The sequence below is a fragment of the Tachypleus tridentatus genome, chromosome 2, assembly GCF_004210375.1.
Source record: "Tachypleus tridentatus isolate NWPU-2018 chromosome 2, ASM421037v1, whole genome shotgun sequence".
NCBI classification, from domain to species: Eukaryota; Metazoa; Arthropoda; class Merostomata; order Xiphosura; family Limulidae; genus Tachypleus; species Tachypleus tridentatus.
In genome coordinates this window covers 20652719-20675150 of record NC_134826.1, presented here as the reverse complement: position 1 = coordinate 20675150, position 22432 = coordinate 20652719, and positions in this window count along the sequence as shown.

Genomic DNA, 22432 nt, shown 5'->3' with positions numbered 1-22432 from the left:
ATTAATATATTTAATGATAACAATGCACTAACATAGTTATCCGGCAAAACAGAGTTAAAAAAAAAATAATGCTCTAAGTGAGTGACGTGGTTCTGTCCTTTTTTACTCTATATATGAATCGTAGCACGCGAACCGTTCATTTGATACGTCGGTACTCGCGCCACGCACGTGTAATAATAAATTTCCGTGGCAAGAAAAAGTAATTTGGTTACATTAGATCTTCAAAAAAAAAGGTTTCAAACAAACGGATTTGCTGGCCCTAACTGTGTTTATTATTGCAGAATAGTTCTTAAAACTGAAAGTAATTATCATTAAAGCTATTTATATATAGTGCTAAGCCTATTTATTTTTTAGAGTTAAGCCTTATTCATATTTAGTGCTAAGCCCATTTATTTTTAGAGTAAAACCTATTCATATTTAGTGCTAAGCCTATTTATTTTTTAGAGTTAAGCCTATTCATATTTAGTGCTAAGCCTATTTATTTTTAGAGTTAAACCTATTCATATTTAGTGCTAAACCTATTTATTTTTTTAGAGTTAAGCCTATTCATATTTAGTGCTAGCTCCTAAGATTATCCTAAAACTAATTATTTCATTACATTTATTTGATTTAACTGTGGTTCATAGTTACAGGTTTGTTTCCCAAATTTTATGCTGATTAGAGCACTATAAGAAGTACGTTATTTCAAATTAAGGGAAAGATGTCTTTAATTTGTGCAAACAGATTGTGACATCATAACTGACATCATGAATAGGTTCTTACATTGTAAACGTAAATGGCTGCATTGGTCCTCTGTCACCGCTGATTACAAAATATGATAAACAATAATTTTTCAAAAGGTTTATCATACATCGAACTTCTCTGGATTACGAACCTACAACGACAAAATCCGAAGTTCGATTCCCTATTATGAACAAAACAAATATCCTAATGAGACTTTTCTCTAAAACAAAGGACAATTAAATCAATAACTGACCTAATTTTCCTTAATTTTGATTAAATAGAAGACTGTACAACTTCGCCTTTACAAAATAGGCTTAACAATTTCGAAGTCGTAATTTGAATCATTTGATACGTACATGTTTCATATCTTTATTTCAGTACATTCATTGTATTTGTTTGTTGCTATCTTTATAAATATAATAAAAAGTAACTTAACTCTTAGAGTATGTTTAAACAGTTAGCAGTTGAAGAATAGTTGTGTATTGTAGAAACTGCTTTAAGAGTCACTTTTGTTTCGAAATAACCAAACACCTATCTTGTCCCTCAGTAAGCTGAACGTCTCTAATCTCTTCCTGTCAGTAAAATGTGAAGAGATTTCATCACCAGTCTCTTCCTGTCCGTAAAATGTAGAAAGATTTCATCACCAGTCTCTTCCTGTCAGTAAAATGGAGAAGAGAGATTTCATCACTAGTCTCTTCCCGTCAGTAAAATGGAGAAGAGAGATTTCATCACCAGTCTCTTCCCGTTAGTAAAAGAGATAAGAGAGATTTCATCACTAGTCTCTTCCGTCAGTAAATGGAGAAGAGATTTCATCACCAGTCTCTTCCGTAAGTAAAATGGAGTAGAAAATTTCATTGCCAGTCTCTTTCCGTCAGTAAAATAGAATGGAGAAGAAAGTTTTTTCATCACCAGTCTCTTACTGTCAGTAAAATGGAGAAGAGAGATTTCATCACCAGTCTCTTCCTGTCAGTAAAATGTAGAGAGATTTCATCACCAGTCTCTTCCCTGTCAGTGAAATGTAGAAGAGAGATTTCATCACCAGTCTCTTCCCGTCAATAAAATGGAGAAGAGATATTTCATTACTAGTCTATCCTGTCAGTAAATTGGAGAAGAGAGATTTCATCACCAGTCTCTTCCTGTCAGTAAAATGGAGAAGAAAAATTTCATCACCAGTCTCTTCCTGTCAGTAAAATGGAAAGAGAGATTTCATCACCAGTCTCTTCCTGTCAGTAAAATGAAGAGATATTTCATTACCAGTCTCTTCCTGTTAGTAAAATGGAAGAAAAATTTCATCACCAGTCTCTTCCTGTGAGTAAAATGGAGAAGAATGATTTCATCACTAGTCTCTTCCTGTGAGTAAAATGCAGAAGAGAGATTTCATCACTAGTCTCTTCCCGTCAGTAAAATGAAGAGATATTTCATTACCAGTCTCTTCCCGTTAGTAAAATGGAGAAGAAAAAATTCATCACCAGTTTCTTCCGTTAGTAAATGGAGAAAAAAGATTTCATCTCCAGTCTCTTCTTGTCAGTAAAGTGGAGAAGAAAAATTTCATCACCAGTCTCTTCCCCGTGAGTAAAATGGAGAAGAATGATTTCATCACTAGTCTCTTCCTGTGAGTAAAATGCAGAAGAGAGATTTCATCACTAGTCTCTTCCCGTCAGTAAAATGGAGAAGAGATATTTTATCACTAGTCTCTTCCTGTGAGTAAAATGGAGAAGAGAGATTTCATCACTAGTCTCTTTCCCGTCAGTAAAATGGAGAGATATTTCATTACCAGTCTCTTCCTGTTAGTAAAATGGAGAAGAAAAAATTCATCACCAGTTTCTTCCCGTTAGTAAAATGGAGAAAAAAGATTTCATCTCCAGTCTCTTCCCTGTCAGTAAAGTGGAGAAGAAAATTTCATCACCATTCTCTTCCTGTTTGTAAAAGGGAGAAGAGAGATTTCATCACCAGTTTCTTCCTGTCAGTGAAATGGAATGGAGAAGAGAGATTTCATCACCTGTCTCTTTCCGTCAGTAAAATGGAGAAGAGAGATTTCATCACCAGTCTCTTCCCTTCAGTAAAATGGAGAAGAGATATTTCATCACTGTCTCTTCCTGTTAGAAAATGGAAAGAGAGATTTCATCACCAGTCTCTTCCCGTCAGTAAAATGGAAAAAATTTCATCACCAGTGTTTTCCGTCAGTAAAATGGAGAAGAGAGATTTCATCACCAGTCTCTTCCCGTTAATAAAATGAAGAGATATTTCATTACCAGTCTCTTCCCGTTAGTAAAATGGAGAAGAAAAAATTCATCACCAGTTTCTTCCCGTTAGTAAAATGGAGAAGAAATATTTCATCTCCAGTCTCTTCCTGTCAGTAAAGTGGAGAAGAAAAATTTCATCACCAGTCTCTTCCCGTGAGTAAAATGGAGAAAAATGATTTCATCACTAGTCTTTTCCTGTGAGTAAAATGGAGAAGAGAGATTTCATCACTAGTCTCTTCCCGTCAGTAAAATGAGGAAGAGATATTTCATCACCAGTCTCTTCCCGTCAGTGAAATGGAGAAGAGAGATTTCTTCACTAGTCTCTTGCTGTCATTGAAATGGAGAAGAGAGATTTCATCACCAGTCTCTTCCCGTCAGTAAAATGGGGAAGAGATATTTCATCACTCGTCTCTTCCTGTCAGAAAATGGAGAAGAGAGATTTCATCACCAGTCTCTTCCCGTCAATAAAGTGAAGAGATATTTCATTACCAGTCTCTTCCCGTTAGTAAAATGGAGAAGAAAAAATTCATCACCAGTTTCTTCCTGTTAGTAAAATGGAGAAGAAAGATTTCATCTCCAGTCTCTTCCTGTCAGTAAAGTGGAGAAGAAAAATTTCATCACCAGTCTCTTCCCGTGAGTAAAATGGAGAAAAATGATTTCATCACTAGTCTTTTCCTGTGAGTAAAATGGAGAAGAGAGATTTCATCACTAGTCTCTTCCCGTCAGTAAAATGAAGAGATATTTCATCACCAGTCTTTTCCCGTTAGTAAAAGAGATAAGAGAGATTTCATCACTAGTCTCTTCCCGTCAGTAAAATGGAGAAGAGAGATTTCATCACCAGTCTCTTCCCGTAAGTAAAATGGAGTAGAAAAATTTCATTGCCAGTCTCTTTCCGTCAGTAAAATAGAATGGAGAAGAAAGTTTTCATCACCAGTCTCTTACTGTCAGTAAAATGGAGAAGAGAGATTTCATCACCAGTCTCTTCCTGTCAGTAAAATGTAGAGAGATTTCATCACCAGTCTCTTCCTGTCAGTGAAATGTAGAAGAGAGATTTCATCACCAGTCTCTTCCCGTCAATAAAATGGAGAAGAGATATTTCATTACTAGTCTATCCTGTCAGTAAATTGGAGAAGAGAGATTTCATCACCAGTCTCTTCCTGTCAGTAAAATGGAGAAGAAAAATTTCATCACCAGTCTCTTCCTGTCAGTAAAATGGAAAAGAGAGATTTCATCACCAGTCTCTTCCCGTCAGTAAAATGAAGAGATATTTCATTACCAGTCTCTTCCCGTTAGTAAAATGGAGAAGAAAAATTTCATCACCAGTCTCTTCCCGTGAGTAAAATGGAGAAGAATGATTTCATCACTAGTCTCTTCCTGTGAGTAAAATGCAGAAGAGAGATTTCATCACTAGTCTCTTCCCGTCAGTAAAATGAAGAGATATTTCATTACCAGTCTCTTCCCGTTAGTAAAATGGAGAAGAAAAAATTCATCACCAGTTTCTTCCCGTTAGTAAAATGGAGAAAAAAGATTTCATCTCCAGTCTCTTCTTGTCAGTAAAGTGGAGAAGAAAAATTTCATCACCAGTCTCTTCCCGTGAGTAAAATGGAGAAGAATGATTTCATCACTAGTCTCTTCCTGTGAGTAAAATGCAGAAGAGAGATTTCATCACTAGTCTCTTCCCGTCAGTAAAATGGAGAAGAGATATTTTATCACTAGTCTCTTCCTGTGAGTAAAATGGAGAAGAGAGATTTCATCACTAGTCTCTTCCCGTCAGTAAAATGGAGAGATATTTCATTACCAGTCTCTTCCCGTTAGTAAAATGGAGAAGAAAAAATTCATCACCAGTTTCTTCCCGTTAGTAAAATGGAGAAAAAAGATTTCATCTCCAGTCTCTTCCTGTCAGTAAAGTGGAGAAGAAAAATTTCATCACCATTCTCTTCCTGTTTGTAAAAGGGAGAAGAGAGATTTCATCACCAGTTTCTTCCTGTCAGTGAAATGGAATGGAGAAGAGAGATTTCATCACCTGTCTCTTTCCGTCAGTAAAATGGAGAAGAGAGATTTCATCACCAGTCTCTTCCCTTCAGTAAAATGGAGAAGAGATATTTCATCACTCGTCTCTTCCTGTTAGAAAATGGAAAAGAGAGATTTCATCACCAGTCTCTTCCCGTCAGTAAAATGGAGAAAAATTTCATCACCAGTGTTTTCCGTCAGTAAAATGGAGAAGAGAGATTTCATCACCAGTCTCTTCCCGTTAATAAAATGAAGAGATATTTCATTACCAGTCTCTTCCCGTTAGTAAAATGGAGAAGAAAATTTATCACCAGTTTCTTCCTGTTAGTAAAATGGAGAAGAAAGATTTCATCTCCAGTCTCTTCCTGTCAGTAAAGTGGAGAAGAAAAATTTCATCACCAGTCTCTTCCCGTGAGTAAAATGGAGAAAAATGATTTCATCACTAGTCTTTTCCTGTGAGTAAAATGGAGAAGAGAGATTTCATCACTAGTCTCTTCCCGTCAGTAAAATGAAGAGATATTTCATTACCAGTCTTTTCCCGTTAGTAAAAGAGATAAGAGAGATTTCATCACCAGTCTCTTCCTGTCAGTAAAATGTAGAAGAGAGATTTTATTACCAGTGTCTTCCTGTCAGCAAAATGAAGAATAGAGATTTCATCACCAGTCTCTTCCCGTCAGTGAAATGGAGAAGAGAGATTTCTTCACTAGTCTCTTGCTGTCATTGAAATGGAGAAGAGAGATTTCATCACCAGTCTCTTCCCGTCAGTAAAATGGGGAAGAGATATTTCATCACTCGTCTCTTCCTGTCAGAAAATGGAGAAGAGAGATTTCATCACCAGTCTCTTCCCGTCAATAAAGTGAAGAGATATTTCATTACCAGTCTCTTCCCGTTAGTAAAATGGAGAAGAAAAAATTCATCACCAGTTTCTTCCTGTTAGTAAAATGGAGAAGAAAGATTTCATCTCCAGTCTCTTCCTGTCAGTAAAGTGGAGAAAAAAAATTTCATCACCAGTCTCTTCCCGTGAGTAAAATGGAGAAGAATGATGTCATCACTAGTCTCTTCCTGTGAGTAAAATGGAGAAGAGAGATTTCATCACTAGTCTCTTCCCGTCAGTAAAATGGAGAAGAGATATTTTATCACTAGTCTCTTCCTGTGAGTAAAATGGAGAAGAGAGATTTCATCAATAGTCTCTTCCCGTCAGTAAAATGGAGAAGAGATATTTCATCACTAGTGTCTTCCTGTCAGTAAAATGAAGAGATATTTCATTACCAGTCTTTTCCCGTTAGTAAAATGGAGAATAGAGATTTTATCACCAGTCTCTTCTTCTCAGTAAAATGGAGAAAAATTTCATCACCAGTCTCTTCCCGTCAATAAAATGAAGAGATATTTCATTACCAGTGTCCTCCCGTTAGTAAAATGGAGAAGAAAAAATTCATCACCAGTTTCTTCCCGTCAGTAAAATAAGGTTTTTCAGTATAATTTTTAACATGACCAAAAAATACTCTATATATTTCAATTATTTCCTTCCACCTAATAGGTTCATATCTACTTGAAACACCTTATGATATGATTGAACGTACTGACCGATCAGCTGTTTCTCAATATTCTGATCTGATAAAATTAGGCTTAACAGAAAAACATCTGGAAGCTTCCATAAAATATCATTCTTTAGGTCTGTTAAAACATATTAATCAGAAACGTATTTTACCAACAATGTACTCGTTATAAATTATTTTTTTACATACAAGGCTCTCAGAATCAGTTTGTATCTAATTACTGATTGACAACTAGGGAAACAGTGATAAGTTTATGGGCTTACAATCGGGGGTTCGAGTATCCGCTGTAAACACAGCACCAAGTAATCCAACGTGGCTTTGCTCGAAAAACAAATTTTCATACGAAAACTTTATTCTAAAATAAGATGTCTAGAGCTGTATAAACTCTTGATAAAGCGACCTCTTTTGTCGGAGATAATAATTATATACCAGTATTGCTGAGAAATTATGAGTGAAACAATCTTCAATAACCCGGATGATCAGTCGAAGTACCTTCATCTCATTCGGGGAATCATTATATTTTAATTTATCAAATATCAAACTAAAGAGTTTTGAGACATCTCATCTCTAATTGCTAGTCTTTCGAGCTGTGTTTAAACAGGAAACCAATATGCAGCGCCATATCAGCAAATAATGAGTGAACTACGTTCTTAGATACACATAATTAAGTAGAACATTTACCTCGTTAAAAATGAGAAATCGAAGGAGCAAATAAGAAGCTGTGTGGACATATTTCAGTGCTGACCAATGAAACTCGCTGCATAAATGATGTCTCTAATTATATCATCATACGTACAATTAACGCCAGTTCAGTTAACCTAACTATTACATGTTTAATTGCGCTTAAAGTTTATCAAACCATAAATTCCTGTCAATACCCTGTAAATACATGAAAAAGAGCGTTTATGTAAAGGTAGATTAATATATTTAATGATAACAATGCACTAACATAGGTATCCGGCAAAACAGATTTTAAAAAAAATAATGCTCTAAGTGGAGACGTGGTTCGTCCTTTTTACTCTATTATGAATCGTAGCACGCGAACCGTTCATTTGATACGTCGGTACTCGCGCCACGCACGTGGCAATAAATTTCGTTTGCATTTAGCGTCAGCTTCATGTGTATAGCTTAATTATCTGGGTCCGCAGTTGTAGGGGGGAAAAAGTTTTGAAACTGGAATAATTCTCAAACTCGAAACGCTTTTCACATTTCCTTGTCTAATTGCAACTTATTTTAGGAGTTTCACGTAATCACGTACGTGTAACAAACTATGACACCAGACAGACAGACATCTCTCTTTATATACATATTTGCATATAAAGAACTCACGAGTCAAGAAGAAACCGGATTTCATAGAGAAATTTCGAAAACATAAAAAAAAGTGCTTTCGTATTTCTTGATGATAGTTCTTGTAGTTTTCTCATCTTGACATCTTAATGAAACGAATTAAATGCTTTAGTCCTCGCAAAAACAAGCTTTTTGTATTGTTGTTAACTAGTATTCATTTGAATGTCTTAACATGAGGCTTGGAATTGTCAGTTGTTTGATGTAATGTTCATCAGTTCAACCCTTTCTACCACTGTTTTATTTTCTCTCTCTTATTAAGGTATCCCAAGAATAACCGGTTCATGTAAGTTATTTGTTGAACATAAGAATAACCAGTTCATAGCAAGTTACTTGTTGGCTATAATAATAACCAGTTCAAGTAAGTTATTTGTTGACAATAAGAATAACTAGTTCATGTAAGTTGTTTGTTGACCATAACAATAACCGATTTATGTGAGTTATTTGTTAACTATAAGAATAACCGGTTCATGTAAGTTATTTGTTGACCATAACAATAATCGGTTCATGTAAGTTATTTGTTAACCACAACAATAATCGGTTCGTGTAAGTTATTTGTTAACCATAACAATGACCGGTTCATGTAAGTTATTTGTTAACCATAACAATGATCTGTTCATGTAAGTTATTTGTTAACCATAACAATAACCTGTTCATGTAAGTTATTTGTTAACCATAACAGTGATCGGTTCATGTAAGTTATTTGTTAACCATAACAATGATCGGTTCATGTAAGTTATTTGTTAACCATAACAATGATCTGTTCATGTAAGTTATTTGTTAACCATAACAATAACCGGTTCATGTAAGTTATTTGTTAACCATAACAATAACCGGTTCATGTAAGTTATTTGTTAACCATAACAATAACCGGTTCATGTAAGTTAGTTGTTAACCATAACAATAACCGGTTTATGTAAGTTATTTGTTAACCATAACAATGATCGGTTCATGTAAGTTATTTGTTGACGATCCAGCTTTACTCTTTCGCACCTAAACCTTTTCTTTGTATTGACCCAAAACAAACACCTCACCCATGATTATTTTTGTAATCCAATTTGGTCGATTTGTAAAGGGATCTAGTGAGAAACGTTCACTAATTACACTATGTAACACAATTTTGTTCCTGGATAGTATGTGTTATTTCTTAATTGCTTATGTTTTAAAAGTACAGAAAATGGTCATTATTTCTTTCAAACTTTGCTTTTGTGACCTAGATAATGAAATTTAGAAATTAACCTATTTTCCTTGTAAAAACGGACAAATTTGCACATTTTTATTTATATAAGGTCTGAATAAAACAACATATGAATCAAGATTTACATGTATTTATAATAAAGTTATACAAAAATGAACAAAAATGTTTAGAAGTGAGTAGGTTTTCGAGATTAGCGACTGTAATGTAAATCACTTTCACGTATACAAATACAGTCTCCAATCATGTTTTCATTATACGCTCTCAGGTGACAAAAGCAAAGTTTGAAGAGAAAAAATAGGTCTTTTCCATTTACTTTAGGCATAAGAATTGTGAAACAACACTTTCTGTCCAGGAACAAGAAAAAGTAAACATTTTGTTACATGGTGTTATCAGCCAGATATGAGCTAGTTGTGTTACATGGTGTTATCAGCCAGATATGAGCTAGTTGTGTTACATGGTGTTATCAGCCAGATATGAGCTAGTTGTGTTACATGGTGTTATCAGCCAGATATGAGCTAGTTGTGTTACATATCAGCCAGTTATCAGCCAGATATGAGCTAGTTGTGTTACATGGTGTTATCAGCCAGATATGAGCTAGTTGTGTTACATGGTGTTATCAGCCAGATATGAGCTAGTTGTGTTACATGGTGTTATCAGCCAGATATGAGCAAGTTGTGTTACATGGTGTTATCAGCCAGATATGAGCTAGTTGTGTTACATAGTGTTATCAGCCAGATATGAGCTAGTTGTGTTACATGGTGTTATCAGCCAGATATGAGCTAGCCCTAAAACTGTAAATAGATTTTTTTCTGCTTTCAAAATACTTCTGATATTCTTATTCTTCAACCACTTTTTATTGTTTAATTAGTCTTTAATATACTTTAATTTTCTAATAGATTTAATCTATCGGAATCGCTTAAAAATAAAACGCATATGTGTGTTTGAACTTTTGAACACAAACTGTGGCTAATTAGTCCACCAGTATGTTTTGTCATAAGTGTTGTACCTTTGTTTAAATATTACTCGGCAAAAGCCAGTGATACACGTCTAGTTAAAATGTTGTAAAATACCATTAAATATTCATTTATAAATACATTTTTTTCTGTGGCTAAATGTAAAACAAAAATTACGTAACTTTTATCACATCAGTGTGAATACACTAAACCCTTTAGTGTAGTCGTTTAACATCTGACACTCTAGTGTGAAGATAATGAGGTCTTTAGTGTGGTCATTTAACACCTGACACACTGATGTGAAGTTACTCTGACCTTTAGTGTAATTATTTGTATCTACCTTCAGTTCTAACATGTATCACACATTTTGACCTAGTATGAAGACAGAATGAAAGCATGAATGGTGTTGTAACTTAATATATTTTATATCTAGTGGTCGATCATTAACTTTGACCTTTTGACATTTAAGAGTCCAGACAGGAAAGTTTCTCACACCTGCACTATTGCAACACAGAAGTATTGAATCACGAATGAGTCCTACTTTTATCCTACCATATTACCCAGTGGTTCCCGATACCACTTCACTCGTATAGCCTGCACTGAAATCTTTATTATGTTTGTAAGTTCACGGTTTAGATTTGTTTCTTTGTTCTCTAAGTTTCCAATAAATCCGTACAGCTAAAGTTGTTTATTCTATTACAATGCTTTATTTATATGTTTACGAAAAAGTGTGGAAATCATTTCTAGGATATATTACAAAGTTATACCTTTGTTAGTCGTAAACCAAAACACAGTGTTCTAAAAGTACATGTTTTGTATTACTCGTAAACTATCAAATAGTTCTCTGAAAACATGTACCCTATATTACCCGTGAATCACAACACAGTGTTCTAAATATGCTCGTGAATCACAACACAGTGTTCTAAATATACTCGTGAATCACAACACAGTGTTCTAAATATACTCGTGAATCACAACTCGATGTTCTAAATATATATATATATATATCCTATATTATCCTAAACTTTTGTCAACCAAGTGTTTTAAAAGTATATACCATAAAATGCTCGTGAATCAAACGGCACAGTTTTAGTTAACTCTAAATTAACTGCAAGTTAAACAAAGTTCTCTAGAAGTTATCCGTCTCTTTTAAAGTGTAAATATCTTTATGTTTGATATGTTTTATCTGATTCAGTGGACAAAATAACACTAGGTAAGTCTACACACAAGATTTGCTGTCTAGACTCCCATATCTTCTAAATGGATGTATTTCAGCTCATAAGATAAGATAAGACATTTTCACTTTTCTACAACCACAAGAATCGCCTTTCTTGTTGGTTGTTTTCTTTATTTCTACGCCTTACGATATCAGCGAACAATGAATTCCCTACGGGAAGAGATTACTGTGGGTTGATCAAAGTGGCTTGTTTTTCGTTTTGTTTTCTTTATACAGACCCTATGATGACAGTAGTAAAGTACTATGGTGACAGTAGTAAAGTACTATGATGACAGTAGTAAAGTACTATGGTGACAGTAGTAAAGTACTATGGTGACAGTAGTAAAGTATTATGATGACAGTAGTAAAGTATTATGATGACAGTAGTAAAGTACTATGATGACAGTAGTAAAGTATTATGGTGACAGTAGTAAAGCACCATGATGACAGTAGTAAAGCACTATGATGACAGTAGTAAAGCACCATGATGACAGTAGTAAAAGCACCATGATGACAGTAGTAAAATACTATGACGACAGTAGTAAAGCACCATGACGACAGCAGTAAAGCACCATGACGACAGTAGTAAAGCACTATGATGACAGTGGTAAAGCACCATGACGACAGCAGCAAAGCACCATGACGACAGCAGTAAAGCACTATGATGACAGTAGTAAAGCACTATGACGACAGCAGTAAAGCACCATGATAACAGTAGTAAAGCTATCATGACGACAGCAGCAAAGCAACTATGACGACAGTAGTAGCACCATGATGACGTAGCAGCACCATGATGACAGTAGCAAAGCTACCATGACGACAGCAGCAAAGCACCATGACGACAGCAGTAAAAGCACCATGACAGAGCAGCAGCAAGTATCATGACGACAGCAGCAAAGCCACCATGACGACAGCAGCAAATGACGACAGCAGTAAAGCATGACGACAGCAGCAAAGCACTATGATGACAGTAGTAAAGCACCATGATGACAGCAGTAAAGCACCATGACGACAGCAGTAAAGCAACCATGACGACAGCAGTAAAGCACTATGACGACAGTAGTAAAGCATCATGACGACAGCAGCAAAAACCATGACGACAGACAGCAGTGAACAGCATCATGACGACAGCAGTAAAAGCATCATGACGACAGCAGCAAAGCACTATGATGACAGCAGTAAAGCACATGACGACAGCAGCAAAAGCATCATGACGACAGTAGCAAAGCAACTATGACGACAGCAGCAAAGCATCACTATGACGACAGCAGCAAAGCATCATGATGACAGCAGTAAAAGCAACCATGACGACAGTAGTAAAGCATTATGACGACAGTAGTAAAGCAACACGATGACGACAGCAGTAAAAGCATCATGACGACAGCAGCAAAAGCCATCATGGCGACAGCAGTAGCAAAGCAACCATGACGACAGTAGTAAAGCATCATGGCGACAGCAGCAAAGCATATTATGACGACAGCAGCAAAAGCACCATGACGACAGTAGTAAAGCATCATGACGACAGCAGCAAAGCATATGATGACGAACAGCAGCAAAGTAACCATGATGACAGTAGTAAAGCATCATGACGACAGCAGTAAAGCCAACCATGACGACAGCAGTAAAGCATCATGACGACAGCAGCAAAGCACTATGACGACAGCAGTAAAGCATCATGACGACAGCAGTAAAGCCATACCATGACGACAGTAGCAGCACATGCACATGGTGACATGACAGCAGCAGCAAAAGCATCATGACGACAGCAGTAAAAGCATTATGACGACAGCAGTAAAAGCAATTATGACGACAGCAGCAAAAGCCAACCATGACGACAGCAGTAAAGCATCATGACGACAGCAGCAAAAGCCACCATGACGACAGCAGCAAAAGTACCATGACGACAGCAGCAAAGCATCATGACGACAGCGGCAAAGCATCATGACGACAGCAGCAGCAAGCATCATGATGACAGCAGCAAAGCCAACCATGACGACAGCAGTAAAGCACCATGACGACAGCAGCAAAGCACATATGACGACAGCAGCAAAGCACCATATGACGACAGCAGCAAAATATTATGACGACAGCAGTAAAGCACCATGACGACAGTAGCAAAGCATACTCATGACGACAGCAGCAAAGCCATTATGACGACAGCAGCAAAGCCACTATGACGACAGCAGCAAAGCACCATGACGACAGCAGTAAAGCACTATGATGACAGCAGTAAAGCATCATGACGACAGCAGCAAAGCACCATGACGACAGCAGCAAAGCAACCATGACGACAGCAGCAAAGCACTATGACGACAGCAGCAAAGCCATTATGACGACAGCAGTAAAGCATCATGACGACAGCAGCAAAGCCACTATGATGACAGCAGCAAAGCAACTATGACGACAGCAGCAAAGCACAATCATGACGACAGCAGCAAAGCATAATATGACGACAGTAGCAAAGTATTATGATGACAGTAGCAAAGCACCATGACGACAGCAGCAAAGCATTATGACGACAGCAGCAAAGCAACCATGACGACAGCAGCAGTAAAGCAATCATGACGACAGCAGCAAAAGCATATGACGACAGCAGCAAAGCATCATGACGACAGCAGCAAAAGCACCATGACGAGCAGCAGCAAATGACGACAGCAGCACTATGATGACAGCAGCAAAAGCATCATGACGACAGCAGTAAAGCTATCATGACGACAGCAGCAAAGCCTATGATGACGCAGTAGCAAAGCACCATGATGACAGCAGCAAAAGCTACATGACGACAGCAGCAAAGCAACTATGATGACAGCAGCAAAAGCACCATGACGACAGCAGCAAAGCATAACCATGACGACAGCAGCAAAAGCAATCATGACGACAGCAGCAAAGCAACTATGATCGACAGCAGCGAAGCATCATGACGACAGCAGCAAAGCATCATGACGACAGCAGCAAAGCAACACTATGACGACAGCAGCAAAAAATCATGACGACAGCAGCAAAGCCATTATGACGACAGCAGCAAAGCCATCACTATGACGACAGTAGCAAAGCATTATGGCGACAGCAGTAAATATCATGACGACAGCAGCAAAGCACTATGACGACAGCAGCAAAGCCAACCATGATGACGACAGCAGCAAAGCATATGACGACAGCAGCAAAAAGCACCATGATGACAGAGTAAAGCATGATGCCAATGACGACAGTGAGCAAAGCACCATGACGACAGCAGCAAAGCATTATGGCGACAGTAGTAAAAGCACCATGACGACAGCAGTAAAGCACCATGACGACAGTAGTAAAGCAACCATGACGACAGCGGCAAAAGCACCATGACGACAGCAGCAAAGCACCATGACGACAGCAGTAAAGCATCTATGACGACAGTAGCAAAGCATCATGACAGACAGTGAGTAGCAAAGCACCATGACGACAGCAGTAAAGCACCATGACGACAGCAGCAAAGCACCATGACGACAGCAGCAAAGCAACTATGACGACAGTAGCAAAGCACTATGACGACAGCAGCAAAAGCATATGATGACGACAGTAGCAAAGCACTATGATGACAGCAGCAAAGCAACCATGACGACAGCAGTAAAATACTATGACGACAGCAGCAAAGCACCATGACGACAGCAGTAAAGCACTATGACGACAGCAGTAAAGCATCAACTATGACGACAGTAGCAAAGCAACCATGACGACAGCAGCAAAGCACTATGACGACAGCAGCAAAGCAATCATGACGACAGCAGCAAAGCACCATGACGACAGCAGTAAAGCACCATGATGACAGCAGCAAAGCACCATGACGACAGCAGCAAAGCAACTATGACGACAGCAGTAAAGCACCATGACGACAGTGGCAAAAGCATTATGACGACAGCAGCAAAGCACCATGACGACAGTAGTAAAGCACTATGATGACAGTAGTAAAGCACCATGACGACAGTAGTAAAGCACTATGACGACAGCAGTAAAGCACCATGATGACAGTGGTAAAGCACCATGATGACAGCAGTAAAGCACCATGACGACAGTAGTAAAGCACTATGATGACAGTAGTAAAGCACTATGATGACAGTAGTAAAGCACTATGATGACAGTAGTAAAGCACTATGATGACAGTAGTAAAGCACTATGATGACAGTAGTAAAGCACCATGATGATGACAGTAGTAAAGCACCATGATGACAGTAGTAAAGCACCATGATGACAGTGATAAAGCACCATGATGACAGTAGTAAAGTACTATGGTGACAGTAGTAAAGTACTATGATGACAGTAGTAAAGTACTATGGTGACAGTAGTAAAGTACTATGATGACAGTAGTAAAGTACTATGATGACAGTAGTAAATATACCCGAAATCAGTTTCTTTTTAAAACCTATTAATCGATTTTTTTCTAAAGCCAGAAAAAAACTACACTATGCTATTTGACAAATTAAACTATTATATATTAGGAACCGTACGCTTCAACTTTAGAATTTCATAAGATAATATATGTATACATATTAAGTTAGTGATTATATTGCCAGGTACTATATACAAATATATATTAGTATATGAATTAAATAACCAGATGTTATTTTTTACATATCAGGATATTGTGTGTGTGGTTTTTATCATAGTAAACCCACATCAGTCTATCTGTTGTGTTCACCGATGGGATATCGAACCCTTCCGATGACTCACCGGTGTCCTAGCGGAGGACATCAGGATATTAATTAATTTACCAGTCAATACATATATTCATACAGGGATAATTAACTATATTACTATGTACTACATATAAACATATCAGGATATGAATTATATAACTAAGGTATACATACAACACTAAATAGTATTAATTACGTAAGTATAGTACCATACGTTACACATTATGATATTAATTAGATAATTAAGGTACTTCATACTACACATGGGGATTTTAAATTATATACGTATAGTATCATACGTTACACATTGATATTAATTATATAGATGTGGTGCTACATGTGTTATTATCTATTATTAGGATAATTAAAATAAAAAGAGAGTCGAGAAAGAGCGGTTGACCTCGATAACTGAAGTCAAGGGTTAAGGAACTTTATAACCCAGGTTTAAACCACTGACAACCATTAAGTTCTTATTGACACGGGACAGACTGGTCAATTTTTATTGTTGCTTTTAAGCAAGCCTATAGGTGTTAATATGTTTCTTTAACACATAACCTTTTGATATATATATATACATATATACTCAAGAACAAAGAATTAGTGTGTGCTCATTAAATATATTTTGGGATTTAGGCCTTTGTTAGTGGTTTGTAACGTATTCGTATAGTGTGTGTAAAAGAAAATTTATCAAATATACCCAATATAACGTGTTTTTCAATATATATTGGGAGTTACGCGTTTACAAGTCTTTTGTAATATATTTTATCATACAATATAAAATCATCTTTAAGCAATGAATTCTTATAATAATATTTACTCTTAACAATATAATTTTCCGTTCACGACATGGCCTTAGGTTTCACTTTCATTATCGGAAAACATAAAACCGTAAACTAAACAGCGCAAAAAAATATCGTTTTTAAGGTTATAAAAGTGGGGGAATTTAATGACGTCATTAGATCAATCTTCTCTGAATTTTACTTGTTTGGAGTTAAACATAAACCTACAAAATGAGCTATTTAAACTATCCTCCCCACGGGTATCGAACCCGGTTTTCAGCGTTATAAGCCTTCAGACTTATCGCTGTACCACAAAGGAGAGCGCTCTTCTGAAAGAAGCTGTTGGAATAAGGAGAAATGTATTTAAATTTCTTTAAGCATTTCTGTGAATAAAATACGGTGCTGAACTTCTATAGGCACCGGCATGGCCAGGTGGTTAAGGTACTCGACTCGTAATCCGAGGGTGGCGGGTTCGAATCCTCGTCAAACGAAAAATTCTCGCCCTTTCAGCCGTGGGGGCGTTAAAAAGTGACGGTCCATCCTTTAGATTCTTTTACAGTTTGATTTATTTTAAATTAAACGACCTACCTAACTGGTCAATCCGTGTTGACAGGCTAAGTGTGGCCGCCACCAAGACAATGCTTGTGATAAGTGTAAAGATGAATATTGAACAGATGATGCCAATAATTATTTTTCTTCTGCGAGACTCGGGTTCGTTTTCATCTTCCTTCACTTCTTGTTCGACCAGGGATCGTCTTGGGCTCCGAATGTGTTGTCGGGAGGACGATCCACATCCTACCGATCCTCTCGGAGATTGCGATGGACGCCTGGAAATGTCCATGTAGCTGTTGAAATCCCGAGATGATCGGGAAGAACGTCGAGATGGATTTTGACAAGTTGCATCAGATCCACGCGAGGCCCTCGAAGATCGACGGGACGGCTCAATAGTTGTCACGGAGCCTCTCGAGGACTTGCGAGAGTGGTCTGATGTTGTGATGGATTCTCTTGGTGTCCGCGAGTGACGTCGACGACGCTTGGTGGAACTTGATGACGTATGACTGTGACAACTACCGCTCGCGCTGGATCGCAAAGAACTGTGACTGAGGCAGTCTAGCCGGTAGAATTCTGTTTCTGGACATGATCTTTTCCGTTGACCTTCCTTCAGAGAAATCTGTTCACTCTGAATCTCCATAGAGTGTCTTCGATATTGGTCTTTAACTGTGGGTGTATGAAGGGGTGGAAGACGAAGATAGTCTTTTTTATGAAAGTGTTGATTGGACCATTTGGTCTCTCTACTTTCTTTAATCCCTGTCTCTAAACTATGGATTTCGTTCGCCGTAAAAGATCTCCGAAGGTCGCAATAGTCTTTGCTTCTGCGTTTCTCTTTGACTGGGGCAGTTGGGCTGTCGCTGCTACCATTCACACCGACTTTAATTACAATACCCTCATCCAGTTTTTGGTCAGTGGTTGGCAAGACATACAAGGGAATAGTCAACGAATTCACGACACTTCGCTTCTCGCGTTCGGTTTCTTCTTTGTTGCAATTCTCTGTTTCCATGACTACCGTCACAACATCACAGTTCAGCTCTTCCTGGTGACCTTTGCCTAAAGATTGATCTACGTTACTGGTCATTTTACATAGTTCTTACATGAACTAAACAAATCCTACCCAAACCCTTTCTGGCGATGTAGCACTGTTTGCCACTTCTAGAATCCCGTATAATCAATAATAGTTTTATATTAAAGTACTAGTTCAAAGGTGAAGAGTTTTATGGGTAATTTGTTTTATAAATGCAGCAGTGGAACAAATAAAGTATTTGAAAATTATACGATATTTCTTTTGAACGACGAACGTGCTATTTCTGACCAGCTAATTGTATTCATTGCATTCAGTAAGGTAAACTAAATGAATCCCCTTCAATCGAGGCTTTCTGACGTCGAACTAACCACGACGCTGACAGGGAAAGACGAACACGCGGAAAATGAAAGGCGTACATCCTTTACGCGTGCGCAGTAAATGCCAAGGACACTATAGCAAAGAAAAGCTTTCCTTTTTTATTTCTTTTTTCTTGGTCTATCTGCCAAAAAGAGAACTGTGCACACGATAGAAGTTATTGTAGTGAATATCATTTATCCGTGATCATTCGGAATGCGTGCAAGTTTTGTGCTACGTGACGTACGTACTATATAGACACATCACGTATGATATGCTCATGTGTATTTGCTTTAAATAGGTCTATCGTGTGTGTGTATATATGTGTATATATATATATATGCGTCAGATATACTGTGACGTCAAAAAATATTAAAGCTAAACGCCTCATAGCCTACAAATCGATGAGAAATATTAGGTTTGCGAAACAGAAGACCTGAATATCGATTCCTAATTAATAAATTTATTAATTAATAAATTGAACATAGATTAATTAATTATTCTTAATGTAACTAAATATCGACTTGAATCTTAAAAATTAACATCTAGAATATTGTTTCTTTAGTTGTTTGTATCACACTCAGATAATAACACTTCTTCTGGCTGAAAGGGCGAGCACGTTCGTTGACAGGATTCGAACCCACGATCTTCACACTTAGATATCGTTTTAAATATTATTCTTATTTGAATGTGTATATGGATTTGAAATGTTATTTTCGTTACCATTTGAACATATATTTCAAACTACAAACTCAGTATTGTCCCCTGTTGGTACAGCAATAAGCCTACGGATTTACAACGCTAAAGTCAGGGGTTCGGTTTTCTTCGGTGGGCTCAGCAGATAGCCCTGTGGCTTTGCTATAAGAAAACACAGACGATCAATACCTGATTCGAAAGTGAAATGCATGCCTTAGGCTCTTGGAGATACAGATGTTACTTTTAATACATCATTCTATTCATAGGCTTGGCATGGCCAGGTGGTTAAGACACTCGACTCGTAATCCGAGGGACACGGGTTCCAACCTTCTTCACACTAAACATGCCCTCCCTATCAGCCTTGGGTTCTTATTATGTGACGGTCAATCCCACTATTTGTTGGTAAAAGAGTAGCCCAAGAGTTGGCCCAAGAGTTTCCCTCTAGTCCTACACTGCCAAATTAGGGACAGCTATCGCAAATAGCACTCGTGTACCTTTGGCGAAATTCAAATCGAACATCACCCTGCGAGAGAGAACTTAACAACACCATTAACATAAAATAGGTTTTTTTATTCAGCAAAGCATGTGTTCGTTTCAGGCTCTCTAATAATATATGAGTCATGGGAAAACTTAAACTAAAATAACATTAATGTTGAAATTAATCCATTTAATGTTCCCAAAATCTTGTGTTAAATAATTATAAAAAATAAGTAATTTTCCCTTTGTTTTTGAGTTTGTTGTTTCTTTAAATTTTCTACTACAGAAATTGTCAGTTTTGGGAAAAAGCTACATAGAGTATCTGCCGTTTCGACCGCGAGGGTCGAAGCTTGGGTTTTAGTTTTGTAAGTCCATTACAGTAATTGCAGTAATCGATTTGTTTAGGGAATGCCTACATTAAGCTGTGTGGACCAGGTAATTTTAACTTTCTCAGTCCACAAATCTACTGCCTTTACATTTGAGGACAGTTATGTACTGTACCAGGAAGATTAGCCCGGCATAGCTAGGTGGTTAAGGCACTCGACTCATAATCCGAGTGTCGCGGGTTCGAGTCCTTGTTACACCAAATATGCTCGCCCTTTCAGCCGAGGGAGCGCTATAATGAAACGGCCAATTCCACTATTCGTTTGTGAAAGAATAGCACAAGAGTTGGCGGTGGGTGCTGACGACTAGCTCCCTTCCATCTAGTCAATACCCTGCTAAATTAGGGACGGCTAGCGCAGATAGCCTCGAGTAGCTTTGCGCGTAATTAAAACCAAAAAACCAGAAAGATTACACAATAGAATGGACTATATGGACTTGAGCTATAATAGACCGTATAAAATAAGTCAGTAATCTTAGGATTAAACCTTTATTGGAAATATACATTTCAATAATAATCAGCAGAACAGCGACACGATATTAAATTCTGTAGTCAGTTTCATCAAGGAGTTTCAAGATTGGGAGTTATAATTTAACTCCGTTCTTGTAGGTTCACATCCAATGCTATTTCACACAAACACACACAATCCATTTGTTTGTACCACTTTGGTTCTAAATATTGTTCCTTTCAGATTCTATGTTACACTCCATTAATTCATTAACCACTAATGCTAAAACGTGAAAGCCAAAACAATTCTTCCTAAGCCATCATTTCGGTGCACTTAACACACGAAGTAAACTAGTTTTTCTTTCGTAACATACTGTAAGATCAGTTTGTGTGATGAGGTAAAACAATTAAATACAATTCTCCTGACGTACATTTCTAATGCTGTACGTTTTACTTGGAAGTTTGTTTGCTTGAATTTCAGGACAAAGCCACATTGGACTATCTGTTGTGCCCACCGTAGAGAATAGAGTCCCAGATTTTAAAGTTGCAATATTTTAGATATACCACTGCTCTTCCGAGGTTGTTTTTTTTTTAATTTCGCGCAAAGCTACAAGAGGGCTATCTGCGTTAGCCGTCCCTAATTTAGCAGTGTACGACTAGAGGGAAGGCAGCTAGTCATCACCACCCACCGCCAACTCTTGGACTACTCTTTTACCAACGAATAGTGGTATTGACAGTAACATTATAACTACGCCACGGCTGAAAGGGCGAGCATTTTGGCGCGACGGGGATCCGAACCCTCGACCCTAAGATCCAAGTGAAGTTAAAGATAAAAATAAATACATAGGTGCTTTAGGGTTTTTCCAAATACTAATTTTTAGGTACATATATACTTAAAGCTTTCGTATATCGTAATTTAGGCACTATTTACCTAGTTTGATAGCACTCGAAGTGAGAGGGTGTATTTATATTCACGTTTAAGATATTGAGCAAATCGTTTTGAGATCGAATTTTCTTTACTCGTATTCGTCGACAATGCTCGTAAAAAAGTAACAATTTTATTAGTGGTAAGCGTGTCGGACTGTGGACCCAAGAGTTCCATGAACAGGTACTGTTAGCTCTTATCTCTTGAGTAAATAGAACAACATTTTAATTACAATGGCCAAAACAGTCAGCAGAACACTATAAACGGGAATAAATTTTCATAAAGTTTTGTTTATAACCTTGCAGATGAAAATATGACTAAATGGGACATCAAGTAAACATACATAATGGAATGTTAAGTGTAATGGTTATTCTCTCTCGTTTATGAATACTTTATTTTACAACCAGCATTATTTACCTAACCCCGAAGGTTAAAGATCACCGTTTGTTTCAAGATAGAGGACCAATGACACCATTGTCACAATCCTCTTTATAGATCACAGTTGTTTTCTCATACAACTTGTCACTCCTATTACATTAAAATATCATCAGTAAATATTTTCAGTCAGCTGATCTGACAAGTCCTAAACCAGAACCAGTTTACATTATCGAACAGTCTTAAAACAGAACCAGTTTACATTATCGAACAGTCCTAAACCAGAACCAGTTTACATTATCGAACAGTCCTGAAACAATAACCAGTTTATATTATTGAGCAAGTCCCGAAACAATAACCAGTTTACATTATCGAACAATCCTAAACCAGAACCAGTTTACATTATCGAACAGTCCAAAACCAGAACCAGTTTACATTATCGAACAGTCCTGAAACAATAACCAGTTTATATTATTGAGCAAGTCCCGAAACAATAACCAGTTTACAT